The sequence below is a fragment of the Sceloporus occidentalis genome, unplaced genomic scaffold (genome assembly GCF_023333645.1).
Source record: "Sceloporus occidentalis isolate IW3139 unplaced genomic scaffold, rSceOcc1.0.p SCAF_86, whole genome shotgun sequence".
Taxonomy (NCBI): Eukaryota; Metazoa; Chordata; class Lepidosauria; order Squamata; family Phrynosomatidae; genus Sceloporus; species Sceloporus occidentalis.
In genome coordinates, this window is record NW_028317066.1 from 1046605 (window position 1) to 1068912 (window position 22308).

Sequence of the window (22308 nt, forward strand, 5' to 3'; positions counted from 1 at the left end):
AGGCGCCGCCGAGCTCCGGAGGAGGAGCAAGAAGGGAGACTGCGGGGCAAATCACCCACCCAGGAACCGGAGCTCCACGTTTTGAGGCGCACCAGAAGGATACAGACCAGGACGGGAACATCCCAAACGTGGTGAGTGGGGGAGTGCCCATTTATTTTTTGGAAGTGAAACTTGGGCACAAGCGCAAAGGAACTATGGGAACTTTGCTGGCAGCCTTGGACTCGGGCTTCACCAGGTGCCTAATGAGCCCTAGAACAGTGCAGGAATGGGGAATTAACCAAGAGCCTCTACCTGAGGAGATCCCGTTCATGCAGATGGATGGCTCCATGATGGGGGGGGTGCCCAGTAGGACACAAACAGAACTTTTAACGTTGAAAATTGCTGGACACCAGGAACCCATACAGTTCGTAATTGGAGCAACTCAGGGCTGGGACTTGGTGCTAGGCATAGATTGGCTGGCGCAGCACAATCCTGCTATTAACTGGAGGAACAAGCTGTTGACTTTTAACGACCCAGGATGCAAGCAGCATCTGAGGCTGAATGGACACCCGTCAGCCGAGAATAGTCAAGCTTTGACAGTAAAAATGAGGGGCCCCTGTGCCATGAGCGCAGGGACAGGGGTCCAACCTCTGTTAGGGTTCCCAGAGGTATATCGAGATTTGGGGGATGTTTTTGAAGAAAAGGAATGCGATGTGCTGCCCCCCCACAGGGACACAGACTGCGCAATAGAACTGAACCCAGGGGTTGCCCCACCCAAACCAAAAATGTATCCCATGACACCCCGGGAAATGAGCACGCTCAAGGAATTTATTGAGAAAAACCTGGCCAGGGGGTTTATTCACCCTTCCAGCTCGCCTTTCGGGGCTCCAGTATTTTTCAGGGAAAAGAAGGATGGGACTTTGAGACTGGTAACGGACTATAAAAACCTGAATGCCATAAGCACCTGCAGTAAATACCCACTTCCCCTGATGAAGGATATGCTGAGTTGGCTATCCACAGGGAAGATTTTCACTAAGTTGGATTTGCGGGATGCTTACTTCCGAGTAAGAATCAAGGAAGGAGATGAATACAAAACCGCATTCCATTGTCCTTTGGGGGCGTTTGAATATTTGGTTCTTCCGTTTGGCCTTTCGGGAGGTCCTTCGTGCTTCATGAAGCTTGTACACGAAGTATTGCATGATCTGCTATTTGAAGGAGTGTTAGTGTATCTAGATGACATTTTGATCTATTCTCAGGACCTGAATAGCCATGTACAACTAGTCAGAAAAGTGCTGAAGAGGTTGCTGGACCACAAACTGTATGTGAAACTGTCCAAATGCCACTTCCACACAGACACACTTGACTTTCTGGGGTACAGGGTGTCTACTCAGGGACTGCACATGGACCCCCACAAGGTCCAAGACGTTCTGAATTGGCCTGAACCCAAGACGCGCAAGCAGGTGCAGAGGTTCCTGGGATTTGCAAACTTTTATAGACAATTCATCCCTGATTTTGCTCAAGTGGCGTTACCTATTACTAATCTGTTAAAAACCTCTAAGGGGGAAGGGAGAAAGCAGCGAGGGCAGAGCCCCCCAGGGATAGAGAAACCCAAGCCATCTAACAAGATTAACTGGACTCCAGAATGCACTAAGGCGTTTGCAGCTCTGAAGCAGTTGTTTAGCTCAGAGCCAATACTTAAGCACCCCGACCCCGAGCAGCCTTTCGTAGTGCAGGTGGATGCCTCGGATGCAGCAGTGGGGGCAGTATTATTGCAGCGGGATGAGGGGGGCCAGCTCAGACCTTGTGCCTATTCCTCCAAGAAGTTTGATTCGACGCAAGCCCTTTGGCCATGCTGGGAAAAAGAATCATTTGCTATTAAGTGGGCTTTAGACACTTGGAGGCAATTCTTGGAGGGGGCTCCCCACCCCTTCGAAGTATGGACGGATCACCGGAACTTAGAGGCATTGCAGACTCTGAGGCAGCTAAGCCCAAAACAGCGCCGATGGGCTAAAGATTTCTTTAAATTCAATTTTACCATAAAATTCATCCCAGGGAGGGAGAATGGGCTGGCTGATGGGCTTTCACGGATGCACGGGCCTGGGGAGAAGGAGGAGTTGGAGAAACAGGCCCTGTTCACAGCACAACAGCTGGGGCTAGGGGTGACCACACGAAGCCAGACAAAAAGGGAACAAGAGCGGGCAGTCGCAGACTTAAACCCCCTATTACGAGAGATCCTACAAGCTTACGAAGGGGATCTAGAAATCAATAATTTGAAAAGTGAATTACAGCAGACGGAGCATGGATTGTGGGGCAAGGACAATAAGATATATGTGCCCGAGGACTTAAGGGCTAAGGTAATGGCAGCGTGCCATGATGTCAAGGCGGCGGGACATTGGGGATTTGTGAAAACTTGGCACACTCTGCGAAGCAAATATTGGTGGCCAGGGGTGCGGAAAGAGGTGGAGAACTATGTTCAAAGCTGCGTGGTTTGCGCCAGAGCTAAGCCTAACACAGGGAAACCTAGTGGGTTGTTAAGGCCATTGGAAACCCCCACTCGGCCCTGGCAACACATAGGCATGGACTTTATTACAGACTTGCCTGACAGCAAGGGCAAGGACACCATTTGGGTGATCGCAGACTTGTTTTCCAAGCAAGTGCATTACGTGGGGTGTAAGGGGGTACCCAGCGCGCCACGGTTGGCAGACTTGTTCATAGAAAATGTGTACCGGTTACATTGTTTACCAGATAAGATAGTCTCCGATAGAGGAGGAACCTTTATTTCTCAATTTTGGAGGTGCTTACAGGACAAATTAGGGGTGCAATTAGCGCTGAGCACGGCTTTTCACCCAGCTACAGATGGTCAGGTGGAACGCACTAATCAGTGTGTGGAAAGATACCTTAGATGTTATGTAAACCACCTGCAAGACAACTGGATGGACCTGTTGCCTCACGCGGAGGTAGCGTTTAACATGGGGGTACACGCCAGTACAGGAGTGTCACCATTTCAGGCTGTATACGGCTACGAGCCAAGAGTCATCCCTCAACTAACTCCAGCCCCGGAGGATCCAGTGTCAGTGGGGAATTGGAGCCAACTATTAAGAGACAATTGGGGGAAGGTTGAAGATGCTCTAAAGCAAGCTAAGCTAGACTACAAAAGGTTCGCGGATCAACACCGGAAACCAAGTTGGGATATCAAAGTGGGGGACAAAGTTTTTCTATCGACAAAAAACTTGAAGTGTCGGCTGCCTTGCAAAAAATTGGGACCTAAGTTTGTGGGACCTTTTAAGGTCAAACGGCTAATCACAGAGGTGACGGCCGAGTTAGACCTTCCAAAAATGTATAAACATTTATACAATGTTTTCCATTTCAGTTTGTTGAAACCAGCGATTGGGAGGAGTAACGAAGACGAGGAGAAAATGGAACCACTGCCTCTGCTGATTGGAGGAGAAGAGCATTTTGAGATTGTAAAAGTGTTGGACTCTAGGATGATGCGGGGGCAATTAGAATATTTGGTGCAGTGGAAACATTTCCCTGTAGACATGGCTGAATGGGTGAACGTAAAAGATGTAAATGCTGATAAGTTGGTTAAAGAGTTCCATCTGGCTTATCCTGACAAGCCAAAAGGAGGGCGATAGGGCTTGGGGAGGCAGACTGTCAGAATCCACCTTCAGTTAAGTATTCAGGGTGTCTTCTGCCAGATAGATAGATGGATAGATAGATGGTAAATAGATGGATAGATAGATGGATAGTCGTTAGGCACTCGTGGTGTTTGGCCAGATAGATAGATGGCCAGATAGAGAGTGACATGGATAGATAAATGACGAGATAGATAGATAGAGGGATAGATAGATTGATAGACAAATAGATAGATAGATAGATAGATAGATAGATAGATAGATAGAGGGATAAATAGAGAGATGAATAGACAAACCGACAGACAGTCAGACAAGCAGACAAACAGACAGACAGATAGATGGATAGAAGAATAGACCGATGAATAGATAGATAGATAGATAGATAGATAGATAGATAGATAGATAGATAACCAAACGGGCAGCAACGTTGGAACGAGTGGGGAAGGGTTCCATGGGGAACGAGCCGGATGGTCACGTAGGACATGGCAGCAGGTAAATTATGAGGGGCTATTGGGAATCTGAGGCCAATCTGGTATACAGCCTTAGATCTCTGCGCCATAGGAAAAGCCAGGAACCAAATGGTCAAAAAACCCCTCCTTACTTTACAGATCAAAGAAAGGGTTTCTACATCAAAGGGAAAGGTGCTGGGAAACAACTCAATGGGAGGGGTTGGAGGGAATCTTAAGGTTCTGATTTCATTCTGAGTCTTCAGTTTTGGCAAAGACGTGGCAAGAATACTTTGTTCCAGTTCTATCAATAAATTTTCTGTTTCATCTGAAGTTTGTTGTGGATCTTTGGCCAGAGTATTTCCAGAGTCTCACACTACCTGGGTCTCAGACATTTCCTATCCCTTCTTGTTCCTCTCAGGAACGGTCTTGTGCAGTTGCTTGCATGGCCAGAGGAAGGTAGCCCATAGCAATGTGTTGTGGCTGGGAAGCCCCGTCCCCGTCCCACTGACCACTGGGGCTGAGCTCTGAGGGGGTGAGAGGAGAGGGTCAGAGGGCTGTTGCCAGAGGAAGGGGCACAGACCAGGTTCAATGGTGCATTATCTTTCACACAGTTGGTCTCAAGGGTGCTGCAAAATCCCTCTGCAAACAATCACTACATCTTATAACCCACCCAATCATATTTGATTCACTATTATTTAGTCTGAACCATCAAATGATTTTCATTACCATGATAAGGGCCTGAATCATACTGTTAGTTTTAGCGCAAGAAGACCTATTGATCCCATAGGATTTACAACCATGTGTGGAATAAGCGGAGTTTCACAAGTATTGTGATTTCACATAAGCAAAACTGCCTCTGGTCCTCACCAGAGTAGACCCACTGAATCAGCTGAATTTACCTATCTCTTGAAGAATCGTTTAGTAGTTGATTGAAAGGGTCTATTCTAGATCGATATACACAATATATCATATATAAACCAAAGATAAGGTATAAACAAAATAATTTAGGCTATGGCTGGGATACTGAGGATAGATTAAGATATTGACTATCCCAAAACATATACTACATTTAGCCACCAAAGAATTATAGTGCATTTATCCATTTGTTGCCAAATTTCAGTGGCAAATGTCATATTTAAAAAACAGTTCTGGAGAACGCTGTGGGCTTGAGGGCCACAGCTTAGATCCAGAGATGTTCCCCCATATCCCCCAACATTTCACAGATGGGAAAAGAAAGACACATGTGGACAAACTACACCAGAAGGTGGTCAAGATGGCCAAAGATGTTTATGAGGAAGGTCACAAAAGCGGGGAAGGGCACAGCAGTTTGCTTTTGCCTCAGACTCCTAGCAAGGACAAGTCCCTGCCCCCTTCTTTCCTCTTCTCTCCCCACTTTTGAGTTGATGGGGTTCAAAATCCTTGGCACTCATTTTGTAGGAACTGAAGTGAGCTGAGGACAAAGGGGAAAGTGGGAGGAGGAGAACAAAACCGGGACATTTTTGAAAGCCCCTGAAAAAGTGGGGTGGCAGAGGATTTACCAGGACTGTCTCTGCCAAATTGGGAGAATATGTTCTCCACTTGCTTTCATGAACTGGCCCAGCAGTGAAACACATGAGACTAATAACCAGGATGGGGACTCACCAAAGAGCTGTTGTACCTCCGCAGCCTCCTTCTCTTGGAGTCCAACCCCCTCTGCTTGGCCTCTGTGTCGGCCATCAGGTGGGCAGGGGTCCTGGTTGCCCTACTCTTGGGTCACTTCCAGCAACAGAGGCCCAAAGCCGTGTACAAGGAGTCCGAGATGAGGTTCCTGAGAAAAGGGACCAGGATTAGGATTGGCTTGGAAAGAAACTCTGCAGCACTCAAAGACACAGAGAACAGAATCCTGCTGGTGACATACACAGGTGAGCAGAGCTGTGTAATAGGAAAACCCTCTCAGGAAATATACACAAAAGACCCACAAAGAGACACAGTTCCTTCCTTTTGGACCAAGGAGCCTGGCCTCCTTCTGACTCTGGAGCCTCAGGAGAGAAAGAGAAGCCTCTGTTCAACTGAGGCTCAGAGAAGGTTCCGGAATATTATTCCCCATAGTCACAAGCAGCACAAAATGGCCACCAGAACACAAAATGGCTGCTGGAACACAGAATGGCCACCTCCACCTCAGCGCTTGGCAGTTGGAGGCCTCAGCACAGCAGTGAAGCCTACCACTTCCAAGCCTTGTCCCTCTCCTTCCTCCTTGTCTCTCTCTAACCCCTTCTCAGTCTCTACTCCTCACTCACTCTTCTGCACAGAGAGCTAAATAGAGAGGCAGAAGCTCCTCCCCTTCTTCAGTCTGGCCAATGGGGGAAGAGGAGCTGGAAGGCCCCGCCCCCTGCCCCACCCTCACAGGCTCCTCCTGCAGTTAATATGGAAGAAGGCAGGAGGGACTCTGGAGCCCCAGCCACACAGACACTGGCCAAAGGCACACGTTCCCAGAGCCTAAGACCCATGAAATGCAGGGCAGGACCCCTCCTCTTTCTGGCCCTGTGGATGCTGGGAGATCCAGTCAAGCAAATACACTGTAAATCCCATTGGCAAGAGAAAAGGCTGCTACTGCCTTTCAGAACCAGTTTGCCCCAAATCCTTTATGGGTCCAGAAACCCCTTTGTTAGGAAGCAACCCCAAATATCTCAGGAAAGCCCTATATCTCCCAAGGCCCCTTCCCTCCAGGACCTCCTTCCCTCAGTCTCTCTCTCCCCTGAAGGCCTCAAATGTCAACTGCCAAGCACTCAGGCAGAGACAGCCTTTTTGTGTTCTGTCAGCCATTTTGTGTTCTGTCAGCCATTTTGTTTTCCGGTGGCCATTTTGTGTTTTGGAGGCCATTTTGTGTTCCAATGGCCATTTTGTGTGCTGTTTGTGAGTGTGGAGAATGTTCCAAAACCTTCTCTGAAGCCTCAGTTGAACAGAGGTACACTGTTGCCAATTTTGTGACTTTCACATGGAAATTGGGATTTTTGAGTGCTTTCCGTGTGATTTCTGTGCCTGGCTCTATTCTGTGGAGATTCAGGGACTTTTGCACATTTCAGCTCCAGCCCTGAAAAAAAACAACCCAATTTCCGGGACAAACCCCCGAAATTGGCACCAGTGGCCCTGACTCTGAGAGCGAGGCTACAGAGCAACCAGTCCTGTTGGGAGTCACACTAAGAGTTTTCAGGCAATCAGAGAGAGGAGAGTGGTCGTCCGCCCCCCCCCCCCCCCCGCCCTCAGGAAAAGCTCAGCCGCAGACGTGCGGGAGACAAGGTTCTTATACACACACACACACACACACACATATATATATATACACACAACACACACACACATATATACACATACATGTCACAACAAACTACAATTCCCAGGATCCCCTGGTTTGACAAGGGAATTGCCTCCACAGTTAGAGATCACAGCCCCAGAGAAAGAGTCTACAGTACATCAGTGTTGCCAATTTAAGTCCACTTCTTCAGCTGCATTAGGATTTAATAATGATAATAATAATGGTGATGATGATACAGAGATAGATCTTGTAGCACCTTTGAGACACACGAAAGAAAAGTTGCCAGCATGAGCTTTCCTAGACTTAAGCGTACTTCCTCAGATGCATGGGAATTGTAGTTTATTGTGGCACCAGAGCTCTTTCTCAGAAAACTACAATTCCCAGGGTTCCCTAGCACTGAGCCAGGGCAGTTAAAGCAGTCTCAAACTGGATTATTTCTGCAGTATGGATTGGATCTTGAGCATTTATAATAACAAAGGTCCAAAACACACTGCAGAAATAATCCAGTTTGAGACCACTTTAACTGCCTTGGTTCTGTGCTAGGGAATCCTGGGAATTGTAGTTTGTTGTGGCACCAGAGCTCTTTCTGATAGAGAAGGCTCAATGTCTCACAAAACTACAATTCCCAGGGCTCCCTAGCACTGAGCCAGGGCAGCTAAAGGGGTGTCAAACTGGATTATTTATGCAGTGTGGTTGCAGCCGAACACGTTTCTATTTGGCACAAAGCTTCCTGGACCCCCTTCATGTCAAAATAAATAGCTTAAAGGTATTAGAAGGACTGAAAGATTCTTTGTTTGGTCCAATGGTAATTTTGAGAGTTGAAATAAGTTACAATTATTTTTATTCAATTAGGGTTACGTTTATTTGCAAAAGATCCGCCATATTAATAAATATATAAATACATCCTATTATTATTATGATTATTATTATTAACATTATGGGAACGTTACAGGGATTTTGACTGAATATTCCGTGTAATATTTGGGGGGGGGGGATTCCATGGATTTTGGTAAAACATGCCGGGAAATATTTTCGAGGATTGTTAGCAACACTAGTCCTGCCCTGCATTAAGGCCCCTCCAATCCCTCTGAACCAAGGACTACAACTCCCACATCTTCTTTCTTTCTTTCTTTGTTATTTTCCTTCTTCCTTCCTTCTTTTCTCCCTAGCTGCCTTGTGTTAGTGGTGTTACTGCTCTTGTTGTCATTGTGTGCCTCCAAGTTGTTTCTAACGTATGGCGACCCTAAGGGAAGCCCTTCTCAGGCTTTTCTTGGCAAGATTTGTCCAGAAGAGGTTTTGCAAGTGCCTCCCTCTGAGGCTGAGAGAGTGCTACTTCTTGCCTAAGGTCACTCAGTGGGTTTCCGTGGCCAAGAGGGCATTCGAACCCTGGTTTCCAGGGTCATAGTCCAGTGCTCCAGCCACTAAACCACGCTGGCTCTTTCTTGAGGCTTTCTAGTGTTTTGTGGAGTGCTCCAAGTCATTGCCGACTTCTGGGGAGCCTCTCCTGGGGTTTTCTTGGCAAGAGTTGTTCAGAGGAGGTTTGCCATTGCCTTCCCTGAGGCTGAGAGAGTGTGACTTCTTGTCCAAGGGACCCAGCTGGTTTCATGGAGGAGTGGGGCACTGGACCCTGGCCTCCAGAGTTGTAACCCAACACTCAAACCACTGCACCACACTGTCACCCGTTCCCATGTACAACCTGTGAAATAATTGCAGACTTTTTTCTGTTCTTCACGTGTGACTTCAAGTCGTTTCCAAGTTATGGCAACACTAAGGCAACTTTATCATGGGGTTTCCCTGGCAGGTTTCTTCAGAGATGGGTTGCCATTGCCATCCTTTGAGGCTGAGAGAGTGTGACTTGCCAAGGATCACCTAAGTCCAAAACACACTGCAGTAATAAACCAATCTGAGACCGCTTTAACTGTGCTGGCTCAGTGCTAAGGAATTCTGGGAAATGTAGTTTTGTGAGACATCGAGCCTTCTCTGTCAGAGAGCTCTGGTGCCACAATAAACTCCAGTTCCCAGGATTCCCTAGCACTGGGCCAGGGCAGTTAAAACGTTCTCAAACTGGACTATTGCTGCCGTGTGTTTTGGACCTTTCTTGGCTGCAAACTGTCCATAGCCTGCAATGCATCTCCTGATTCTGTTGGCAGTCCCTCCCTCCCAACACTTTCTCATTTCCCCCCAAAACCAGCACAAAGCTGGAAGATGGAAAGAGGTTTTAAAGCAACATTTAAATCTGCCATATTTTATTAAAAGACTAAATGTCCCAAATGTTATTATCAGTTTTGTAGCTATTATTACAGAAAGACGTAGAGTATAAACTCCTCAAGTACCTTTATTTTCTGGAGTGAGATGGGCTTTTCCAACTGAGTCACTGTGATGATCTCCGGTGGTCCAAGCAGCCAAACTGCGGCCCTGGAATAATAATAATAATAATAATAATAATAATAATAATAATGCTTTTATACGCCTCTCTTCAGCCAAAAGGCAATCAGAGTGGATTACAAATTGTTAATTAGATATTTAGACATTTTGGCTCTTAGCCCAGCAAACCCTTAACTTCCTTAAATCTCGCTGCCATCATCCAGTGAATTATAAAAGGGTTTCCCTTAACCTACACTGGGATCAGTTAAGGAACCTTATTTCTCCTTCTTTACTGATCTTCCTAAGCATCAACCGATCCAAGACACGTGTAAAAGGAGCAATGAGTAGTAGATACTCCAAGGAGATATTAATTATAAATAACAAAATATAACTGAAATATAAGTCATGCAAGATATTAAGAATCTTGCAGGTACAATATTTGTAAGTATATAATATTCAATTCATAAAAGCTATTAAATAAACCTAAGCTTCTAATTCTGAGACTAACTTCCAAGATCCGCTCTTTAAGTCTCTCTCTCTCGATCTCCAACCGACACAATTCCCCCAACTGTCTCTTGGTCTCTCAGGCCTTATATCTCCTTCTCACGGAAGCTTCCAGAAGAACCTTCATCTTGCTCTCTGATTGGTCAAGTGAGCCTTCCTTAGCAGTGATGTCATTCTGCATTTGCATAAACCTCCCTTTTCTGCCTGAAGAAACCTCCATTGACTGGAGCCCAGTCTTTACACTTTCCCAAGGCAAGGCTTGCCCCTATTTCCCAATGTTGTTCTTGGGGTCTGCCTCCCAGTTGTTTCCAGGTCTTATGGTGACCTTATGGGAGTCTCTGAAGGGGTTTTCTTGGCAGGTTCCTTCAGAGTGGGTTTCCCATGGCCATCCTCTGAGGCTGAGAGAGTGTGACTTGCCCAAGGGTTCAGTTCTTTTGGAAGCCTTTTTGCTTTATCTTCTAGAAGGAAGCTGAGGGGTTGCTTCTTGAAGAATGAGAGGAACCTTATGGCATCCAAAAGGCTAACATTCCCTGGAGTTATGTCTCGTGATATGTATATATAGGATTGAAATACCTGTTCTTTTATTAAAAGGTTTATAGTGCACCCCATATCATAGAATCTCATAGCTATGTCCCTTAATAGCAGTTAACAAAATTAAACAGTATATAAAACAAAAACATGAAAACAAGCTGGACAAGGAAACTGTTACATGGATTTGTAATTGGTTGACCGGACGAACCCAAAGGATGCTCAGTAATGGCTCCTTTTCATCCTGGAGAGAAGTGACCAGTGGAGTGTCCAGTGGGGCTCTGTCCTGGGCCCAGTGCTATTCAACATCTTTATCAATGACTTGGATGACAGAAATGGAGGAATACTTATCAAATTTGCAGATGGCACCTAATTAGGAGGAGTAGATAATACCCCAGAGGACAGGATCAAAATTCAAAATGACCTGAACAGACAAGAAAGCTGGGTCCAAGCGAACAAAAAGAAATTCGACACAGAGAAATGTAAGGTACTGCACTTAGGGTGGAAAAATGAAGTGCACAGATATAGGATGGGTGACAAATGGCTGAATGGGATCTAGGAGTCCAGGTAGAACACAAGTTGAACATGAGTCCACAATGTGATGCGTCAGCTAACAAGGCCAATGCGATTTTTGGCTGCATCAATAGAAGTATAGTGTCTAGAACAAGGGAAGTAACAGTGCCACTCTATTCTGCTCTGGTCAGGCCCCACCTGGAATATTGTGTCCAGTTCTGGGCCCTACAATTCAAAAAAGACATTGAGAAACTGGAGTGTGTCCAAAGGAGGGCGACTAAAATGGTGAAGGATCTGGAAACCCTGCCCTACCAGGAACGACTCAGGGAGCTGGGGATGTTTAGCCTGGAGAAAAGAAGGTTAAGAGGTGATATGATAGCCCTGTTTAAATACTTAGAGGGGTGTCATATTAAGGAGGGAGCAAGCTTGTTTTCTGCTGCTCCAGAGACTTGAACCTGGAGCAATGGATACAAGCTCCAGGAAAAGAGATTCCAGCTGAACATTAGGAGGAACTTCCTGACAGAAAGGGCTGGGTTTTGTTGTTGTTGTTTTTTACATTATATCTTTATTAAATTTTCCAATAATATGTTCATCAATGCAAGTCACATAAATGCAAACTTCAATAACACAGAAGACATTTGATCTTCTTTCTCTTCTTTCTCTTCACTTCTTGCTTTAAAAGAGCTTATCTGTGTTGCCTATCACACTTCTTTTTGTTTCTTGCAATGAAGTTATACAATCCCCCCATTGAATTATCACATTTCCCCCTTTGTTTTCATATACAAAGGGTTGTATGTCCATACGTATTCTCCTAATTTTATCCAATAATCCTTATAACTTTGATTTCCTTGAAAAATATTTCTTCTCCGGCTCTCTTCACATATTTTATTTTGCTGATATTTATGCATAATATCAGACCAGGTTTTTATCCTCAGCCCATCTTTTCTCCCAATACGTCATTATCTGCATCCAATCCTTTTCTATTCTGTCTCTCTTCTTATCCTTCAGAGTACAGTACATGAAAGTCTATCCAACTCTCTAATCTCATTAAGTCTTAACAGCCACTCCTCTACCTGTAACTTCTCCTTTGATTTCCAGTATTTTGCTATCAATATCCTGGCCAGTGTTATCATGTATAGTATAATTCGCCATCGCTTGTTCTCATCCTCTGCCTTCATGAAATGTGTCATATTCAGAAGGTACAATTCCGGTCTTTTCTTGTATTTTATACCATAACTTTGCTGTATTATTCTGTGTATATCTTCCCAAAACCCTTTTACCTTTTCGCATTTCCACCAGATGTGGATCATCATTCCTTTTTCTTTTTGGCAGTTCCAATAACTATCTGTTTCTATTTTAAACGTCTTTTTCATTCTACCTGAAGTATAATACCACCTATTGCTGATTATTAAAAATGTTTCCCTTAAATCCTGACATTTGGTGAAAGAGTTTGTTTTCCCCCAAGCTTTCTCCCATGCTTCTAATGGGATTTCATGTCCAATATCCTTTGCCCAGTCTATCATGTATTGCTTTATTGGTTCTTTTTCTCACTCTCTATCTCTGAATAATTTATAATATTTAGCTATATTTTTAATATTTTTCTTTCGTTATTAATTCGTCAAATTCTGTTGTATCTCAATTCCCACCGTCTTCATGTCCTCATTAAATCTATATTTCATTTGATAGTAACTATACCAATTTATTTCTTTTTTCCCAGAATCAATTCCTCCCTAGATTTCATACAAATTTCTTGTTTTTCATTTATTTTTATTATATCATTATATCTTAACCAATCTTTTTTTGAGTCCCATCTAATAGCGAAAGGCTCCGGTGTTGATCCCCAACCCGGTATTTTGTAATAAAATTTTGCTTTTACCAATTTCCATGTTTCCAGCAGTGCTCTTCGAATTGGGTTGTTATTGAAGTCTCTATTCACCAAAGCTTTATTGCACCATAGGAACGTGTACCACCCAAATCGTATGTCTGGTCTTTCAACATTTAATGTTGTTTTATCATTTAATTTAATCCACTCCTGTAGCCATATCATCTTACATGCCCATCTAAAGATGTTTATATCTGGCATGGCACATCCTCTTTCTTCTCTTTTAAATTGTTCCACTTAATTCTTGCTTTACCCCCTTTCCAAATAATTTGTTTAAGTTCTTTATTCCATTGATCTATGATTCTTGGGGTTATACTAATTGGTAAATTCATAAAAAGGAATAGAAACTTAGGGAGTGTGGCCATTTCTATTGCATTTATTCTGCCAAGGAAAGATAAATTTAGGTTTGACCATCTATACAATTATTTACATATCTTATTCCACATTGTTTTATAATTATTATCAAAAAGATTCATGTTGTTATTGGATAACCAGACTCCTAAATATTTTACTTTATTTGTGACTTGAAATCCCGTTTTTTGTTTCAATAATTCTTTTTCTTGCTTATTCAATTTTTTTGGTATTATCATAGATTTTCCCTTGTTGATCTTAAATCTTCCGAACCAATTTATTTCACACATTAAATGTTCGGTATTATTTATCAGGTCTTCAAGAATCACAACTAGGTCGTCCGCAAAGGCTCTCACCTTTGTTTCTTCTCCCTTTATTTTAAGTCCTTTTATCCTTGAATTATTTCTAATCTTATTTAACAAAAATTCCAATACAGTTATGAATAATAATGGCAAGAGCGGACATCCTTGTCTCCTTCCTCTTCTTATATTAAATTCTTTTGTTAGTTCTCTATTAATTTTTAGACAAGCTGACTGGTTTTTATAAATTTCTCTCACTCTATCTTGATCCTCTTCTTTCTCTTTCTTTCTTCTGTAATCTCTCATTCTTTAACCTGAACCTTTGCTTTCCTTGATTCTTCTTGTCGTATTCTTGTTTGTAACTCAGTCACTTACTTTGCCTTTTGCCCCTTTCTTCTTAAACACTAACACTTTCTCTCTACTCTTACATTCATAACACACACATTACTACTTATCTATGACTTCCTCCACTTTGTGAGAATGAACCAACTAAATACTCTCTTATACCTTGTTCTCTCGCTTATACCCTCCTCCTTCAATGTCTTAACAATACTATACTTTCCAAATGTTCCAACTACTATATTGTATCTGATACGGATATCTTTGACACAGATAATAACCGCTAGGTTTTCCAGTCTTCTTTTTCTTTCGCTATATTAGTCATCGTCGAGATTCTATAATAAGCTATATCGCTTTTTTGTTATTTGTTTGTTTGTTTCTATACTGCTTCCTTAGTTTATCTCTTTCTCCCTCTAACAAAAATACACATTATTTTCCTATATCATGAAATTAAAAACACACAGTAGAATAACAAAGTTAGTAAATTAAAGTGCAACAAGAAGGATCGTCAATAGATAATCAAATCATTTCCCCATTTCTTCCTAATGAAACCTAATACTTTCCCCCACTCTTCTGATATACTTTCTCCCGAATTTTCTCTCAATATGAGTGATAGTTTGTCCATCTGCAATAAATCATAGAGAGAGTTAATCCATCCTTCTGTTTCTGGTATTCCTTTTGTCTCCCATTTCCTGGCGTATAAACCCTGGCGCTAGCTCACATAGACATCCATATCCTCCCATGCTTCTTATCTGTATTCTCCTCCAACATCCTTAATAACATTCATCCTGGGGTTTCTTCTGGTGTAATTTCTAGCATCGTATTTATTGCATCTATTATCTGCCTCCAGTATTCTTTCGCTTTTCCGCATTTCCACCAACAATGAAAATAGGAGCCTGATGTTTTTTCACATTTCCAACATAAATTCTTCCTTTTCTTATACATTTTGGCTATTTTTATTGGGGTTAGATTCCATCTCAAGTACATTTTCAACCAGTTTTCTCTCAAGCTTTGTGCCAATGTAAATTTGACATCTTTCTTCCATATGTTTTCCCATTTATCGTAATCAATCGTGTCTCCTGTGTCTTTCACCCAACTGAGCATTACCTCTTTCACTGTTTCTTGCTCCGTGTCCCACAATAATAATGCTTTATAAATTTTGCCCATCATACCTTTTTTGTTTTCTCTAATTTCTAATATTTCTTCTCATTCATATTTTTAATCCCTCTCCATTCTTTTAAATCACATTGTGTTCTCTCTTGAATTTGTCAATATTCAAACCAATTTAAATCAATTCCTTGAGCTTTTAACTCTTCCTGAGATTCATCCCTTCTCCCAGACAGCCTCACCTTGAAGAGCAGTGTTCCCAAGACAAGGCTGAAGTCCAAAGGAACTTGCTCAAACCCTCTCTAAGCCAGCCCCCAATTCCCAAGCTAAAGCAACACAAGGGGAGGTTGCATAGATACCAAGGTTGTCTATACTTCCCTTCCCTTCTCCCAGACAGCCTCACCTTGAAGAGCGGTGTTCTCAAGCCAGCTTCACTCCTCCTTGATAACCATCTACAGCTGCAACCCCACCCCCTCTACAAATGCCCTCCTTCATCTAAAAGCCACTCCATCTGTCTTTCTAACATTTCCCACTACATGCTTTATATAACCCATCACTCTACACTACCTACTATGAACAAGAACTATAACGCCTACTTTAATTCTAATAATCAAACCCTAATATTTTTACTCTTTATGACAGAACATTTCTTCTTTGGAAGAAACAAATTTTCTAGATCCATTTCAACCCAGGTTTTAGGACGGGTTACGGAGTTGAGACCACCATGGTCGCCTTAGTTGATGATCTCCGTCTGAGCATCAATAGCTCTTTGAAAAGGGCAAGTGGAACCCTGGATGGTTTTCTTGGACCTCTCAGCGGCCTTCGATACTATTGACCATGGTATCCTTCTGGAACGCCTGGGAGAGTTGGGGTTTGGGGTTTCCAAGCAGTCTTGGAAGAAACAGATTTTCTAGATCCATTTCAAACCGGATTTAAGGCAGGTTATGGAGTTCAGACGACCAGTGGTTCAGGTCCTACATCTTTGGCAGATTCCAGATGCTGTTGCTGGGGGACAGTTGTTCGTCCAAGAGGGAGCCAAGTCAAGAGTCCCTCAAGGCGCAATTCTGTTCCCAGTGCTATTCAACATTTACATGAAGCTGGTAGGTGAGATCATTCGGAGACATGGGCGGGAAGCAGGGAGACCTAGAAACAATAGTACACCTGGTCACCTCTCGGCTTGACTTCTGTAACTCACTCTACATGAGGATACCCTTGTTCCAATTTCGGAAACTTCAATTGGTACAGGATATGGCAGACAGGTTGGTTACAGGCACTTCTATAACTGCCCACATTACACCGGTTCTTAAATCCCTCCACTGGCTGCCCATTAGTTTCCAGGCAAAATACAAGGTGTTGCTTCGCTCTGAAAGGACCTGCCGGATGAGATCCATCCTATTAACACCTTGGAAGCCTTTAAGAAGGATATTAAGATGGATCTCTTTCCAGACTAGATTAGATGTATTCACTTGCCTCTCCCTCCCCCTGACCCTTACCCTTGCCATCATTACTGTTATGGAAATTGTTATTGATGTATCGTTCCTGCCCTCCCCTCTCACCTTCAGAAAATGACCCATTTCTTGCCCGAAAAAAAACTTTTTTACAGTATTGTGTTTTGGATGTTTTAAAATTTCTTGCTGTTTAATAGCTTTTTAACGGTTGATTAATGTTCTTATAATTAGGAGAAGGTTTGGGGTTTTTGAAATTTTAATTGTATTTCTTAAATTGAATGTTATTTTATTACTGTAATCCACTTTGATTCCTTTGAGAAAAGGTGTAATATAAATAAATAAATACTATTATTATTTATTTTTATTTTTACATCCTTTCAAGGGGGTCCAAGGCCCTTTCAGTATGCTCCCAGAACCGAGGGGGGGGGTAATCTTTCTGGGGCTGTGGGTCTCTGTTGGCCCTCCTCTGCAGGGTTGTTGTGAAGGAAATGTAAGTATTTGAGGGAGGGTGCCCAATCTGGATCCTGTGGGTCTCTAAGCCTAGTTCCCAGGTTGACAGGGGATTGCCAGAGCTTTGAAGTCCCTCTGACTTCCTCCTCTTGGCTTTGGCCTAGATTTTGGCTCCTCTCTTCCCCCCTGAACCCCTGCCCCCAGGACTCCAGAGAAAAATCCCCCCCCCCCCCAAAAATGCTGTTTCCAATGCTATGAAGCCTGTGGTGTGTGATGCTCTTTATTTGGCACAAAACTCTTCGCCAAATGAGGCATCAGAAGGGAGGGTCTCTTCTCTGCCCCACTTTCCAGGAGGGAGGGGGCTCCTCAAAGCCCTTTTTACCTTTGGATCCCCCTCCCCTCCATGACCATACTTCTTTCCTTGGGTCCCCCCTGCCCTCTTTTCTCATACCCCCCCCAAGTACCTGGGCCCCAAGGAATCCCCAGAGGAGGGGGCAGGGAAGGAAAGAGGGAGAACAGGCCTGGCAGGTGCCTTGCCATTCTTTGGGGGGGGAGAGATCTGGGTTTCCTTCCTTCTTACAACAACCCAATCCCCTCCAGAATATCCCCCCAGCCAATCCCCCAAATGAACAATGGCTCTCCTCACTTCCCTCCCTCAGAACAGGCCGCGAGGGCAACAGCTTCAGGGGCTGAGAGTGTGCATGGGCAGATGGCCCAAAGGCCCCTCCTGAGCATGCGCAGGGATAGTAAGGCCCTTGCTACTCCTGCTGCTGATTCCACTGACAGCCTTTGGAAGAACGGAAGGACTACGGCCTTCTTTCCTTCCTTCCAGAATGGAGCCCAAGCTGCGGAGGGAAAGGCTGGGAAGGCTCTGCTTTGTACATATAGCTCTGTCTCTGTGTGTGTGTGTGTGTGTGTGTGTGTGTTTGCCTCTGCTGTTCTTATGGCTGGGAATGGAGCTGAGAACAGAGGAGAGAAGAAAGGGTCAGTTTTGGGCAAATTCAGAACTTCTATGGATCAAAGAGTCCAGTGTGTTGAAACAGCAAAGAACTTTATTGAGAACACATAGAAATTCAGTTTTTAAGCCAGAACTGTCCACTCCAATACAAACAATATATTAAAACCCCCAAACCTAAAGCATCACCCTCTTCCAAATCTAGCCCCCACCTCCACTTCCCACAGTCTATGCCCCAAAGGTAACAAGGCCCCTTTTCCATTCCCAGAAACTAACCCTTTGTGTAAATACCTGCCCCCAACTTTCTTCAGCCAACACATTGCAAAAACTATCATTCCCATAACTATTCTAACTAGCTGCAAGAAATCCCAATCCCCTCTACCTAACCTATATCACCCACAATCCCCAGCCAAATTTACAACCCAAAGTCATTATCTATACAATTAGCAATTAAAACCTAATCTTAACAAAATATAACCTTAAAACATAAAAAGACATATGGACAGACAAACATTACAAACAAAATCATGAGGGTTTTTTCTTTTTACCACTAGATTGAAAATATATTTTTTGCATTCCTGGGATTCATTTCTGGGATTTGTGTGGCTTCTCTCCTATGTGACCTCTCTGATGTGTCACTAGGTGTGACTTCTGAGAAAAGCATTTCACACAATGCTGGCATTTGTATGGCTTCTCTCCTGTGTGACCTCTCTGATGTGTCACTAGGTGTGACTTCTGAGAAAAGCATTTCACACAATGCTGGCATTTGTATGGCTTCTCTCCTGTGTGACCTCTCTGATGTGTCACTAGGTGTGACTTCTGAGAAAAGCATTTCACACAATGCTGGCATTTGTATGGCTTCTCTCCTGTCTGGACTCTCTGATGTGTCACTAGGTATGACTTTGTACAAAAACATTTCCCACAATGCTGGCATTTGTATGGCTTCTCTCCTGTGTGGACTCTCTGATGCCTCAATAGGTGTGACTTCAATGAAAAACATTTACCACAATGTTGGCATTTGTATGGCTTCTCTCCTGTGTGACCTCTCTGATGTGTCACTAGGTGTGACTTCCGAGAAAAGCATTTCACACAATGCTGGCATTTGTATGGCTTCTCTCCAGTGTGACCTCTCTGATGTGTCACCAGGTATGACTTCTGAGAAAAGCATTTCCCACAATGCTGGCATTTGTATGGCTTCTCTCCTGTGTGACCTCTCTGATGTGTCACTAGGTGTGACCTCCGAGAAAAGCATTTGACACAATTCTGGCATTTGTATGGCTTCTCTCCAGTGTGACCTCTCTCATGTGTCACCAGGTATGACTTCTGAGAGAAACATTTCCCACAATGCTGGCATTTGTATGGCTTCTCTCCAGTGTGACCTCTCTCATGTGTCACCAGGTCTGACTTCTGAGAAAAACCTTTCCCACAATGCTGGCATTTGTATGGCTTCTCTCCTGTATGGACTCTCTGATGTGTCACTAGGTATGACCTCTGAGAAAAACATTTCCCACAATGCTGGCATTTGTATGGCTTCTCTCCAGTGTGGATTCTCCTATGCATGGCTAGAACTGACTTGTAGGCAAAACATTTCCCACAATGCTGGCATCTGTATGGCTTCTCTCCAGTGTGGAGTCTCAGATGCTTGACAAGGACTGACTTGTAAGCAAAATGTTTCCCACAGTGCTGGCATTTATGTGACTTCTTTCTTGTGTGGACTCTCTCATGACTGACAAATTCTTCTATAAAGGAGGCAAATGACAGACAAGACTGAATCTCAGTGTTAAGAGAGGAAAGTGTTACCCCAAGATTTAGCCCCACGTTCACCCCTCCCTATTTGAGATTAAATTAATAACATTGGTGTGAGAGACCTGAGCATGACCCTCTTCTGGATGCCCCCAAATCCATATAATGATTGTATCCTTATTCATAGGAGCTACAAAGAAGAGATTGAATGGGAACTGCCATGAGGAAATCAGTAGAAGCAGATAGTCAGGCCGTTGAAAAATATTCCATTAAATATATGTAAAACTATTTTAATTGAAAAGTGACATCATTTCCTGTGAGACTGCCATAGAGTGTTGAGTCAGAGCACATGGCATGATGCAAGCTAACTGCAGAGGATGCTTCATGCTGTGTGGCACCAGGAGATGACTCACAACCAATACAGAATACAGTTCACTTGCGGATTGATGTGGGTTGGTGTTGGGTGTAGAAGAGATTGTGAAGTGGATGGAAGTTGGAAAGGAGAGCTGGTAAATATCTGTTTTATATTACAACTCAATCTAAAGAACCTCCAAGGATTTGGAGGAAATCAACTGTATCCGTGAGTTATTTTTAAGTGTGGAAACTGGTCAGTGCATTGTCAATGCCTATATCTGGAGATTTGCTTCTGTACTCTGCTATCTTATTGTTGAGCTCTGGGAGTGTCGCCTTCAGACTGTGCTATACATTGGTTTGTGAATGGGACCAAAATTCAGAGCCAAGAAGGACCTAAGAGCCGATGGGACAATCCTTTTTGGTTGAAGTATTTCCACCAAGCACCCATTGCATTTATTTCAGTTTCAGATAATTCTTTTCCCACCAGGAAACATCCTAAAGCAATTTAAACCTTTTCAAATGCTCAGTTTCTATCACCAAGCAATAATTTCAGTATAAATATCAGCCCCAACTGGCTGTTCTTCAGCGTAACTCCAGTTGTAGACAGACACTCCGTTGGTTTGCATTGCTAAACACTTCACTGCACTCGCCAGCCCCACTTGCCATTAGAGTTACTGACTACTCTCCCCTTTCTGGACCCTCAGCAATTGGGATCAAGATCCATCTAGGTAATGTATTACAATTAGGAAAACCTAATACTATTCACCACTCCCATCTTTGTTACCCAGTTCTTCTGTGTGTACGTGAACACCTATATGTGTATATGTGTGTGTATGCGTGTATTTTGCTTTTCCCCTAAATAAAACACAAAAACCTATCTGAAATGCCTCTGGAGTTGTGTGTGCTTCTGGGCCTGGTATAGTTGGGATGAATCCAGAGGTCACTGTTGCCTCAATCTCTCCTTTGAGCTAAGTATGAAATTCCCCTAAAAGCATAGCACTTGTGGGTGTCCTCCCCAGACTCCAGCATTTCGAGTGACAAAGGGCCTCTGGAATCAACCCCAGAGCTAAGAAAGCTCAGGTTGGAAAAGAAACAATAGAGAAAAAGGAATTTTTGTGATACCCTTTCCTCTCTTCATAGACATTGCTCATAATTGCTAAATGGAACCCTTAATATGTATGAAAACAAGGGCCTGTTTTCAAGTTTATTTCCTAAATTTAGTGTTCTACATGGGGCTACCTTTGTACCAAGTTCGGAAGCTTCAGTTAGTTCAAAACGCGGCAGCCAGATTGGTCACTGGAACATCTAGGTCAGACCATATAACACCAGTTTTAAAATCTCTTCATTGGCTGCCAATTAGCTTCCGGGTGCAATACAAAGTGTTGGTTATTACCTTTAAGGCCCTACATGGCTTGGGCCTGAACTACCTGAGGTAACGCCTCTCCCTACACAATCCGCCCCACAGTCTCAGAACATCTGGGAAGAATCTATTCATTACCCAAAGGTCAGGCTAAGAAGAACTTCCCACAGAGTGTACACAGCCATGGCCCCCAAGTTATGGAACAACTTGCCAGAGGAGATCCGTCTTATCACCTCGGATGCTTTCAAGAAAGCACTTAAGACGGATCCATTCCGGCAGGCTTACCCACCTGACTTCTTGTAAAGAACTTAAGGAAAAATCCCACTTCTGATTGCAATTGTGCATTTTAAAGTTTTTATTTGTCCTGAATTGAGTTTTAAGCGACTTGTTGTTTTACTGTGTGTAAATTGGATGCTATTGTTTTGTGGTTATTTTATGATTGTAATACCACCTCGATCCATTGGGAATTATTATTATTATTATTATTATTATTATTATTATTATTATTATCTGTCAGGTTGGGGGCTGCCTCCCAATCCCCAAGGCCCCTCTCCTGGCTCTTCCCAGAGGTCCCTTCCTGTCCACAGAGAGCTAGGATCCTGACTTCCCCTCCTGGCTCCTAGAGGCCTAGAATCATAGAATTGGAAGAGACCACAAAGACCATCCAGTCCAACCCCACTCTGCCATGCAGGAATCAAAGCATCCCCGACAGATGTCCATCCAGCCTCTGTTTAAAGACCTCTAAGGAAGGAGACT